The sequence below is a fragment of the Falco rusticolus genome, chromosome Z (genome assembly GCF_015220075.1).
Source record: "Falco rusticolus isolate bFalRus1 chromosome Z, bFalRus1.pri, whole genome shotgun sequence".
Lineage (NCBI taxonomy): Eukaryota > Metazoa > Chordata > Aves > Falconiformes > Falconidae > Falco > Falco rusticolus.
Window position 1 is genome coordinate 63,411,188 of NC_051210.1, and position 12,688 is coordinate 63,423,875.

At 38.0% G+C, this 12,688-nt stretch overlaps 1 long non-coding RNA gene across 2 annotated transcripts in view; it reads left to right on the forward strand.

Moving 5' to 3' along the window:
- Positions 1-12,688, forward strand: part of LOC119141325 — a 188,912-nt gene that overhangs the window by 75,271 nt on the left and 100,953 nt on the right. The gene's annotated exons all lie outside the window — the stretch shown is intronic.

Below are 12,688 nucleotides of genomic sequence, written 5' to 3' on the forward strand. Positions count from 1 at the left end.
ACTGTTACTGCGGTGCTGTGTTGCATTATGGACACTGAAGTTCAAGAATTACGAAAAATTAGAAAATGCTCAGGCAATATAACTTGTCATGAAAGGACTCAAGGACTCCAACTGATTAGAGAGGACTGAAAATGGTTGAATATTAGGCAAGACAAATTCAGATTATTAAGGAACTTTTGTGGTTTTTTGAGTGTAGGCAATCACAGAACTGGTTGTTAAGATTGCCACAATGAAGACTCCATGGCAACATTTTTGCTCAGCCTTGGATGTTTCAGGAATACGTCTCTTTCACATGACAATTAAATCTGGGCAATCATTTAGTTTGGATTATACAGACAATCAAGTCTGCTCACAATGATTATTTCAAATTTTGAAATGGATGTAAGCCATTTTAAATTAGAAGTAGAGAAAGGGAGATCAAAGATAGATGCAGTCTCATGAGAATTATGAAAAGTTTATTCAAAGGCAAATACCAAACTCTCAGTGCACTCTCCTCTTCACTCTTCATCAAGAAAGTAGACCTTGTTTTCTAAGATGAAAAAGACATGATGTATTCCAAAAGCCTTTCAGCCAAATTTAATGATTTGCCATTTACCAGTATTTTCACCTCTCTTACTCCCTCTACTATATTACTCAGATTCTGTCATACCGACAAGCTTAGACAGAGTATTTTTGCAGTATAGCCTCTTTAGATTCCAATAGCCTACAATATAGCATGACATTTATGTATTGGTCTAAATCATATAGAAGAGAATAGTGATTTTTTTAATCTTTGGCAGCCTGTAGAAAAATGTCCATACAATATTTATTTTAACATGCATTTTTTCTTTTTTATCAAAATATTCAGTTACTGTTCTTGTTCCATCTCATGTTAGCCCATCCCTAAGAAGAAATAAAAATAAATTACTTCAGTTTTGCTCCATGAAATAACTTATTATGATGATATAGGCTTACATTTTTATCTTTTCATATTTTCTAGACAGTTTTTAATATAAATAGGAAATACAGTTGAAGTATAGCAAATACACTGGTATATTAAAATAAAGCCAGGATAATTTTGTTTTCTTTCTTCAGCAGAGGCAAAGTCTTTGCAACTGAAATCTAACAGTTATTTTTATAATCTATAAATTGAAATGGATGACATTTACGTTTTATTCATCTGTGTGCTGTAAAGTGGTACACATTGTGGCAAAATAAACACTTATAGCTTGGAATGTGAAAAGGGACCTATTGTAGTACCTGTGCTTTTTGTTTCTTTGAAGTTAAAATGCATTTCTGTGAAAAGCATGAACATACCTGAAAGTAATTTTCTAGCTGATGCAGTTTATACATGTTTCAGGTGACTTAATTCATAGTAAACTAACATATCAAAGGCAATTGAATACAAGGACATTACTTTGGCTCATGGTATCCCTGAATTGGAAGTTGTGGGAGTCTGGGAGATTATGCAAGGAAAACATCATCTGTGGTTTTGCCATGTTTTTCTTTGTTTCCATGGGCATCTGGTATTTGCCACTGTGAAAAAGATTGGGTTACATGGACTTTTAATTTGATGGTTTCATGATTCTCGTACTTTTAATTTTGGACCACTGTATCAGTTTGTTTAGTTATAAGCATGCTCCACAAAAAGAAAAGAAAGAAAAAGCATGGATAAACAACATTATGCAAAAGTTTTCATGCTAATCTTCTTTATAATGGACATTCATCATCTCTTCCATGACACATCCTAAGATGCAGGACACAGATAAATGTCAGACTGAAATGTAGTGAGGTGGCATGAGATACCACCCTTTCTTATGGTTACTACACCACCAGCTGGGGTAAGTAGTAACACAGTAACAGCTCCTCCTTTCAGGGCAAAGTGAAACAACTAGTATACCTTTCAGTGCTGACTCTTGACCATTTGTTTCACTTTGATCCAGATTAGGAACATGTAGATGGCCACTACCTACCTGTTTCAGGGTTTTATGAATTCTACCTGACTGCTGCAACTGAGAGCTCTAGTCTGCAAAACATTTTCCATTCACACTGTGACTGTGTGTCTACCTCTGCCATAAACATCCTTCCCAGTAGTTTGGCTTTCTCTTCTCATTTTCAGAACCTTCAGTGCCATCTCACATGCACAGTGGAATGTTTGGCTGTCCAGCCTCATGGTGGTAACAATCAATGTAATCTCTGTCTGCACCTTTCCCTGAGAAAGTAATCTTGACTGGCATTTCCTTTGACTGGTGATAGATGGGTTGCTAGATAAAGGCCTGGTGCAGAGACAAACATGAATTAATTTAATCAAAGCAGATCAGACAGTTTGAGCAACTTCCGTATAGATGTTCTTGATTCCTTAGCTTAGCTAAACTCCATTTCCAGCTGGCCTTAGTAAATCACCATTTAAAATGTTAATGTGGTCCCAGAGTAAGCACTGAGTGCTAAGTAACAGGTGGAAAAACATTTCCAGGCCCTTTTTACAGTGGGGAGTTAGATCCCTAAGGAAAGGTATTGAGTTTTACTTATGTCTGATGAGCTAAATGAAGGGGATCTCTCTCCCCCTCCCTTAAGAATAGCTGGGACTGCATTAGAGCAAAAAAAAACCCTGATGCTATTATAAATGTTTTGGTTATCTTTAATGATACAATCTGTGATTTTTTTTGCAACCTCCTCCATGCAAATGAAGTAATCTTAATTTGGAAATACAAACCTGAATGTAAAATGGTTTGCAACGTTTTTGTCATTGATTGCATCATGAAAGCACTTGGCAACATGTTTACCATTTCTGAGAAGTAGCATTTCAGACAAGCATTTCAGTATGTATTCAAGAAGTTTTAATAGTTTTTATTAGAGAAGGAGGAAAGATTTTTTTTTCATTTTTCCCTGATGTGTTGAATTATAAACTATTTTTCTAATTTTTCAACCACCTTGTGTTCTACCTGCAGTGGCACTTGCTGTACTTTGTATATGATCATATTTCTAACTTCTACACTACAGAATCCCCAAAGATCCTCTGAGAGAGGACATTGGCAAAAAAAAAAAAAATTGTTTTGTTTTCTTTGTTAATTACGCACTGTACATAGTAGAGTTAAATCTTTGACTCACTCATATACTTTTGGCTTATTTAACCTCAGCAGAGAATTGACATGGCTAACTGACTCCAACCTGTGGACTCAAGAGAAGGTGCAAAGACCTCTTCTCTATTTTCTTCTGATTTGTCAAAAATAATTAATTCATCTATACTGTTCTTCATTGCACAAGTTCAACATAGATGCAAGGATACATGCTTCTAGTGTCATTCAATTGTGCAAATACAAGAACAGTCCCTTTGAAGAAACTTGATTTTGAATGACAGCTGCTATCTGCCATTAAAATTTAGCAGTTCTAGGAGCTTATCTTGTTGAACAGCTGTAAACCAGATGTGGAAAGGATGCTTTGATAGGTCCCAGACAGAAGTTTACTGTGGAGCAAAGGGAAATTAAATAAGTTGAGGGATAAATTTGATTTTTGGAAAGTGCTTTAAAAAATCTTCAGTGCTTAAAGGAAAATTTGTAAAATCCTTACCATTAAGGTTATTGTCCACTTGTCATATTCTTGCCTGTCTTTGCCTATTACTTTTTTCCTTTTAGTCAGCCTTGATGTTAATGCAGGAAGAATGAGAAACAAGCAAGAGGAGCCAAAAGTCTTAAAGCACAATTGACGTTACAACTTAACTGATGTAATGGAAACTTGTGGAGTAACTTGTCTGACTGGAATATTACTATAAAAGGAGGAGCAAATAAGAGGGAAGACTTACGTAACTCTCTTAATCAAAGATGTGTATGCTTGGTCTGGAATTCAGAATGCAGAAGGAATGGGATTTGCTCAAAGTCCTTAGGCAATATTTAAAGGAGAAAAAATTGGAGGCACTATTGTGTTGATGTTGCACGGCGTGCCACCAGACTTGGAAGAACAGTTAAGACAGTGCTTTCTGTGAGGAACTAGAGACTAAATCCAAGTAGTAAGTAGTGCAGTAGGAAGGATTTTCCCAGAAATCATTTGGGAAAGGAATATAGAAAGATGTTAACTGTCTGTCAGATTCCTGATGATTTCGTTGCAGCCTCTTGGTATAGAAAGCTAAAATACAGCTCAGATGGATAATGTCTAAGAAGTGGGCTTTCCCTGAGAATGTGAGAATAGAAGGCAACTTCTTGAAGCTGATGAAAATAAGGGAATGTCGGAGAGCAACAAAACCAAAACAATGAACTTCAAGAAGCCAGACTCCAGACTTCAGTGCATTGAAAAAGTTGGTAGATTTCTCAAGAGGCAAGTTTAGGAAAAATTAAGCTATGGCAGTTTAACAAAAAAAAAAAATGGGAACAGCACCAAAGACACAAACTAATAGCAGATCTAGTGAATGGCAAAATGAAAATAAATTAAGCCATTTATGTTGTCCCCAAAATGTCAAACATCACATAGGGTTGCTGCAGCGTAACCTGATGTTGCACAAAAAAATGAAAGTAGAGCATTAGGTAGGGATGGGCACATGGTATTTACATTTGGGAAGAATTATACTCTGTGCTTTAGAAGTACTTGAAAATGAAGCCAATTTACTGTGAGATTTTCTATGTAATATGGTTGTTTCTGTTCCAAGATATACATATTCATATACTTTAAATTTAAAGGTCAGAAATATTTATAATGTTTTAAGGAATGTTTTTCTTGGATTTAAGTATGCATGTAATTTGAAAACTGTCCTTAAAATACAGTAGTTAGAGAATGTTTCCCTTCAGTTGTAATCTCTCCTTTCTGTAACTTTTTATTTCTTTTATTGTACGTAATAGAGTTGAACTATAATTTACCACTTAAGTAATTTCTTGAAATTAAAAGAACTTGTGAGGAAAGCGGACAAAAAAGACCCGAATTTCTAACTTTATTTTGAATTATCAAGACAGCATTAGATTTATGGTTTCCGATTATATCTTCCTATATTATAACATATATTTTGTTTATAATATCTGGTTGGAGCATGGGTATGTATGTTTTCAGGAGAAGGAGAGAATGAAACAAAGAAAAACTTTTCCTAGCCACTCTGTAGGGGTTCATGTTTAATGTTTCTTATACTGCAGAAGTGTCATTTTGATAATTTTATTCCTTTTGCTTTTAATTTATTAACCTGGTGGCTTTATAACCTAGGAAGCAATACATGTATTATGAATATTTTTGTCTGGATTGTTAAACTGAATATGCTACTTAAAATGTGTGTTTTGCGACAGAAGTAGCATATCAAAAGGATTTTAAGCAATCCTTGTTTCCCAGGCTTTTAAATCTAAATATACATAATTATCCATTCAGAAGTTCTAATCAATGCAGAATCTCTTATTTAGTTGGGAAAAGATTTTCTTTTGGATTATATGGTATGAGATGTTTTCTCACCTTCATGTGTTGTGTTTGAGCTGTGAATTAAATCCCTTCTGGATGTAAGTATTGCTGATTTTTATGGCCTCTTTTTAAGTGCTTCATGAAGTCATAGTCACAGAAACTATCTTAGTCACATTCTAATTAAATAGCATAAGATCTGTGTTTGCATTTCAGAATTCTGTCTCCCACTCATCATAAATATAGCAAAATGTGTGTATTTTTGCACAGGCAAATGTATGTGTGTATGTCTATATATGAAAACACGTAAAAATATGACATGCCTCAAAAATCTGTTTCCAGGCTGAGTTCTCAAAAAGAAAGCAGTAGGATTCAAAACTAGTTTTTGGTTAAAACTGTAGATTCTAGTGGTTAACTTGGCAATCCAATTAAAAAAAACCCACCCTTGTAGATCTTTGTTACGCTGCCTGGACTAACAATTTACTGCTAGAGAGTAAAAAGAAAAAAAAGCAGAATTGGTTTTGTTAGATGATGACGTCCTATTGCCTGACAAAAAGACTGTTCAGAAAAGAAGAATTTTTAGGGCACTACTCATGTTATGACTACTGTAACAATAGTTTGTATAACATAGTCTTTGAGACAGAGCTTGATGTTTAAGAAGAAATTTAAAGAAAAAAAATAATCTTATTCTTGTGAATGGTGGAAGAAGCAAAAAAAAAAAAGTACTTGAATATAAGAGTAATGTAAAATTTAATACGAAAATGTAGACTTACAGATTTAAAGTTCAGTTTTGCAATTCTACCAGGGTGATTTCACCCAGTACTGAGCAACTAATGAATCTAATGAATAATGTTAAAGATGAACAATTAAGCTCGTTTACTTTCTAAAGATCCACTTACTGGCATTGTTTGTACTTAGTTTACTAGAACTAGAAACTAAATGTAGGTCTGTGCCTGGTGTATATTTGCTGTCATAATTTCCTATTATTTCATTATCCAGCCATCAAATGACATAGTTTTTGAAACTTTAGTCACAAATATGGTGACATTCCTCATGTACAGTTCTGCAGTATTTCAGATTCATCATAATCCCAAATAACCTACTAAGATAAACTTAATCCATTTCTCTCATCTGGGAAAAATGCACACTTCTGAAATGTCAAGGACACACTGATTGGCAAGTTCCTTGTTGCTAGTCATGCAGTGCAGCAGGTTTAAACAGCTGGTAAAGTCCTGGCTCAGTAGGCCAGGCCATGCAGTCTGTGTATGATTGTCCTGGACATACAGTCCAGAAGGCTCCAGCACAGCACTGATGTGCTCTTTGATGCAGGTGGTGGAGGAACCAATGCGGTGAGGTGGGGTGCTGGACCTTGTACTCACAAACAAAGAAGGACTGGTTAGGGATGTGAGGGTTGGGGGCAGCCTTGGCTGCAGTGATGATGACATGGTGGAGTTCAGGATCCTGCATCGAGGAAGCAAGGCTGTAAGTGGGATTGCAACCCTGGTCTTCAAGAGAGCTAACTTTGGCATCTTCAAGAATCTCCTTGCAGGAATCCTATGGGTTAAGGCTGTAGAAGGTGGGAGGGGGGTCCAAGGGAGCTGGCTAGTATTCAAGCATCACTTCTTCCAAGTTCAAGACCAGTGCAACCCTATGAGCAAGAAATCAAGCAAAGAGGGCAGGATGCCTGTGCGGATGAGCAAGGAGCTTCTGGCAAAACTCAAACAGAAGGAAGAAGTTTACAAGATGTGGAAAAAGGAACAGACCACTTGGGAGGAGTATAGGACTCTGGTCAGAACATGCAGGGAGTTGATGCGGAAGACTAAGGTCTGTTTGGAACTAAATCAGGAGAGGGATGTCAAGGACAACAAGGTGGTCTTCTTCAAGTACCTTAGCAGGAAAAGGATGACTGGGGAAAATGTGGGCCTGCTGCTGAATGCGGTGGGAGTCCTGGTGATGAAGGACAGAGAAGGTGGAGTAACTGAATGCCACCTTTCCTTCAGTCTTCACCGCCAAGGCTGGCTCTTGGGTATCGCAGAGCCTGTAGGCAAGAGAGAAAGTCTGGAGAAAGAAAGACTTTCCCTTGGCTGAGGAGGATCTGGTTAGAGATCACTTAAGCAAACCTGCCACTCACAAATCCATGGGCTCCGATGGGATGCACACCCAAATGCTGGGGGAGCTGGCAGATGTTATTGCCAAGCCACTCTCCATCATCTTTGAAAGGTCGTGGGGAACAGGAGAGGTGCCTGAGCACTGGAGGAAAGTCAATGTCATTCCAGTCTTTCAAAAGGCAAGAAGGAGGACCCAGGAAACTACAGGTTGGCCAGCCTCACCTCCATCCCTGGAAAGGTGATGGAACAGCTCATCCTGGAGGTCATCTCAAAGCATGTGGAGGAAAAGGAGGTTATCAGCAGTAGTCAAGATGGGGGCACCAAGGGGAAATCATGCTTGCTCAATCTGATAGCCTTCTGTGATGGAATGATGCTGTCTACCTTAACTTCAGCAAGGCTTTTGGCACTGTCTCCCATAACAGACTCATAGGTAAGCTCAGGAAGTGTGGGCTGGATGAGTGGACAGTGATGTGGATTGAGAACTGGCTGATCAAACCAGAACTGGGTTGTGATCAGTGGCACAGAGCCCAGCTAGAGGCCCGTAGCTCATGGTGTTCCCCAGGGGTCAGTGCAGGGACCAGTTCTGGTCAGCTTACTCATCAGTGACCTGGGTGAAGGGATAGAGTGTACCCTCAGCAAGTTTGCTGATCATACAAAACTGGGAGCAGTGGCTGATGCACCAGAAGGTTGTGCTGCCACTCAGTGACCAGGACAGGCTGGAGAATTGGGTGGGGAGGAACCTGATGAAGTTCAGCAGAGGCAAGTGTAGGGTCCTGCACCGGGGGAGGAACAACCCCACGCACCAGCACACGCTGGGGCTGACCTGCTGGAAGGCAGCTCGGCGGAGAAGGGCCTGGGAGTGCTGGAGCACAGCAAGGTGCCCATGAGCCAGCAGTGTGCCCTGGTGGCTGAGGTGGCCACTGGGATCCTGGGGAGCATTAGGAGGAGCGTGGCCAGCAGGTCAAGGGAGGTTATTCCCCACCCCTCTTCCCCTCTACTCTGCCTTGGTGAGGCTGCATCTGGGGTACTGTGTCCAGTTCTGGGTTTCCCAGTTCAAGAGGGACAGGGAACTACTGGAGCAGGTCCAGCAAGGGCTACAGAGATGGTGATGGTGCTGGAGCATCTCCCTTCTGAGGAAAGGCTGAGGGACCTGGGCCTGCTTAGCCTGGAGAAGAAAAGAGTGAGAGGGGATCTTACAAATAACTACAAATACCTTAAGTGCTGGTGTCAAGAGCATGGACCAAGCTCTTCTCAGTGAGAACTCTGCCCAGAGAAAGAACAAGGGGCAATGGGTACAAACCACAACATGGGAAGTTCCATCTCAATAAAAGGAAAAGCTTCTTCACTTTGAGCATAACAGAGCACTGGAACAGGCTGCCCAGAGAGGCTGTGGAATCTCCTTCTCTAGAGACATTCAAAACCTGCCTGGACATGATTCTATGCAACCTGCTGCAGGTGAACCTGCTTTAGCAGGGGTCTGGACTAGGTGATCTCCAGAGGTCCCTTCCAACCCTGACTATTCTGTGATGCTGTGATTGCAGTAGCCACAGATTAGACGTGAACACAGTCAAAAAGTAGAAACTTACAGAAATATCAGCACCATCATCTATATATACTTATTAGTAATTGTACTAAATTTGTTGTGGCTGCATTCTGCTATATGCATTCATCTCAAGTTCCCTGCCTTGTTTCTCATTTTTCCTAATTTATTGTTTTTGTTTTATTTTAACTCTACACAGAAACAGTTTAGCAGTATCTCTACTGACAAATCTGAGGAAGACATTTAAACCCTTAATATGTAAACGCCAGGCATCATTACTCTTGTAACAGGATTTGTATATAAATGCCTAGGCCTAAAATGCAGATTCTCAAATCTTCTGTTCCCTGCTGGTATCTATGGAGGTATCTAAATTTCTCAACTGTCATTGTCTGTAAAACTGCTACTGGTACATTTTACCGTAAACAGGCATCACCGAAGAGTTTGGCTATTAATACTCTTCATGCCTAGATTTTCACATGAACTGCTTCTCTGGTATCTTGCTCATGGGTATTAATATAATAATAATTCTATGATAACAGGCTGGTGAACAAGTTCTTGTGCAGTAAGTCAGTGCATGTATACATGCTGAAAGTCAGTTTCTTTCTAAAAATAAGAATGCATATTCTTACCTTGCAGAAGAACTAAAGAAATTTCTTTTTCTTGTTGAAGGTTCAACAGGATAAGACTAAGTTACTCCAGACTCAGAATTTATCTACAGAACATAATATCCAGCTATTTGAAACATTAGCTTAACTAACTGGTCTTCTTTGGTGTCCCCCAAAGATACTGTTACTGAATATGGTCTAATGTAAAACATAATCAGAAAGTCATGGGAGACTAAGGACAGAGCACCAATTTTCTTCTCCTTTAGACACTTGTTTATAGTGATTTCTGCAGCTCTGGAAGAGCCACCTACCTCAGAATCCATGAAACATGCATTACATGCTACATAGAGCACTGTGTTGTGAGCTGAAAGATTCATATTCAAGACCCCTTTCCGAAGTGGGCAGGCGGTGAAGCTCAGCCCAGAGCATTTCCCCGAACTCTGGGAGCACTTAAGACTTTTTAAATAATGAAGGTAGCTAGAAAAGATCATGAGCTCTTCCATTCGAGAGGAAGTATTATCCTCCATGTTAATCTGAAGTTCACAAAAGGTTTTTCTGGCTGGGAGATGCATTGTCTTTCAAATTAACTCTGGCTTGACATTTTTTTTTCCTTGTTTAACTAGGCTGACAGCTTAGTTTTAAATCATATTTTTAATTTTTTTTACATATGCTGTATAGGAAGTCTGGGCACCTAAATTTTCCTTAAGAAGGATTTTTCAGTGCTGAAATTAAGGACCTTGAAGTCCTCCTGCAAATTAAAACAGCATGTATTTTCTTGATACTCTTTCTTCGATAACAAGTAGGCAGCTACTGGGCCTCTTTTTGCTTTAATTCCTGTGATGGCTTTGATTTTTTCATAGCTTCTGTGATCATTTTGGTATACCTTATACATGGAATCATTTTCACATTCCAGAATCAAAACTCTAAAGGAAGAAGTCAAGATTTTTAACTAAGAAACAAAGCAAACCCAAGCCCACTGTTTCCAAATTGCGCTTTTTCTTCTGCTGGAAAAGAGGGAGAAAAATCCAATCAAATAAAAGGTGTTTTAGCCTTTCTTGGATTTGCAGAGATAGAGATTTAGATGTATCTTTTCTGTATCTGAAATCAAATGCTTGTCCTGGAGTTTGTCTTGAGCTAGCAAATATCTTATCTGCAGTACTGGAGGTGATAAGATATCATGAAGCTGATGCTAAATGTATCTATGAAAGCTGCTGTCCAACTGGATATAAAAAGGTAGAAAAATCCAAAATACTAGCCTAGACTTTGGACAGAAACATAAAATTTCTTCTTGGATTTCTTATTTGTGGTTTGGGGTTTTTCTTACCTTTTTAGTTTGCACTTCATCCAAATACTTTTTTTGCTGTAGCAAATGGAATACTTGTTTATTCAGAAAACTGTATTTTAGCTACACTGTGAGGATTCTTCTGTTTCTTTTTTAGATCATATTTACTCCCCTTCCATGAGGAACTTGTCTTCCATTGTCAGACTGCAAATACAATAAGAAGTAAATTAAATTTTTTATGTAATAAAATATAAAATATTCCTATTTTTTATAGAAAAAATATGTATATTTTTAAAATACTGCATTTTAAATACTGCGTAAAACCAGCAGTTTAAACAAATTGATTTTTAGCTCCAATCTCCTTCAAATCAGGTTCGCCTAAAGGAAAAATGACATAAACTTGCATTTTGTACACCTTATCAGTCTAATCTTATAGAATAATAAACTCTAAAAATCAGATTTGTGAAGCCTGAGGACAGCTGATTTTCAGTCACTTCAAGTAATTTCAGAGTAACAAGCTCCTAATTTTTGGTAAGACTTAAATAAATAATGTAAAATCATAAAAAATACATATGTATCTCATTTTATGAAAGCCAAGATCCTTGTCACTAATAATTTTATTCTTTGAGTTCATAAACCAGAGATTAGCAATTTGATCTTGGCAGTCATTGGCATATGGCAGGAATGTAAACCAGGAGATTTCTCAGGAGCAAGCACGTCCAAGGGTCTGTCTAGTGTATAAGGTCTCCTAACTATCTATTTCACTGTTAGACAAAATAGTATTAAAAACTTAGCCAAGGTTGTTCTCTCAATTTACTTTTAGATTTGCCAGCTTTGATTTTACTCCATTGCTTCTGTGGCAAAATTCTATCCAAATATGAGGTAGATAATTATCATACTTAAAGGTTTTGTTTCTAGCTTTTTACAAATCTTTTCGCCGTTCTCAGCTCTCTACCTGTATGAAGAATTCATACTTGCAAACATCTGCCTTAAATGGTACAACAGCTAGACTTGCACAGCAAGTTTCAAGGGTTTGTTGCTTTGATTACGTAGCTCTCTAAACAGTCATTTCTATGGAGTGTGTTTTGTGTTTTGACATGGAGCCAAATTCTGAGTTCAAGTGCCTTACTACCACTTCAGTCTGGACCTCTTCCTCTGGAAATACCCTGAAATGGTAATAGCATAAATTTGAGTAGCTTGGGGTGCAGGTATTGATATTTAATATATTTGAACTATAAAAAATAGGAATTATGTGCAGCAGAAAATGTGAACAGAAGGAGGGAAATTATGATCGGTGTTAGAAAAGCATAGAATGTGAAGAAATTATAGTACTTGGAGACACAGGTGAATGTCAGTGCAGCCTGCAAAAGAAACAAACTCAAGCATACAGATGGACATTGAGTTGCTCTGTAAAGTTATAATGTGAAGACGAGGCATGGGTGGAAGATGGAAAGCAAAGAATTACTGATGCCTTAAAGTAGTGAAAACATTTTTAAAGAGGAGAGCATATGCTGACTTTTATATATATATATAAATATATATTTAATTAAGGTATCAAATATGATTTTCTTGTGCTAGAACTGCATTAGTAAATTCTAACAGATGTAGTTACAGAAAGAAAAGGTGGCTGAGTTGTTCTGAAATGGTGTTACTGCTATCCTTTATTCAAATGAGTATATGATGAGATGGGGAAAGTGTGAACACTTCCAGAAAAAGATTTCAAAAGTTGTATAAATAATACTCCATTTCTGCTGTGGCATTCTCTCAAGAGTTTCCTATATTGCATGCAGAACTGCAAGAAGCAGAGGGCCAA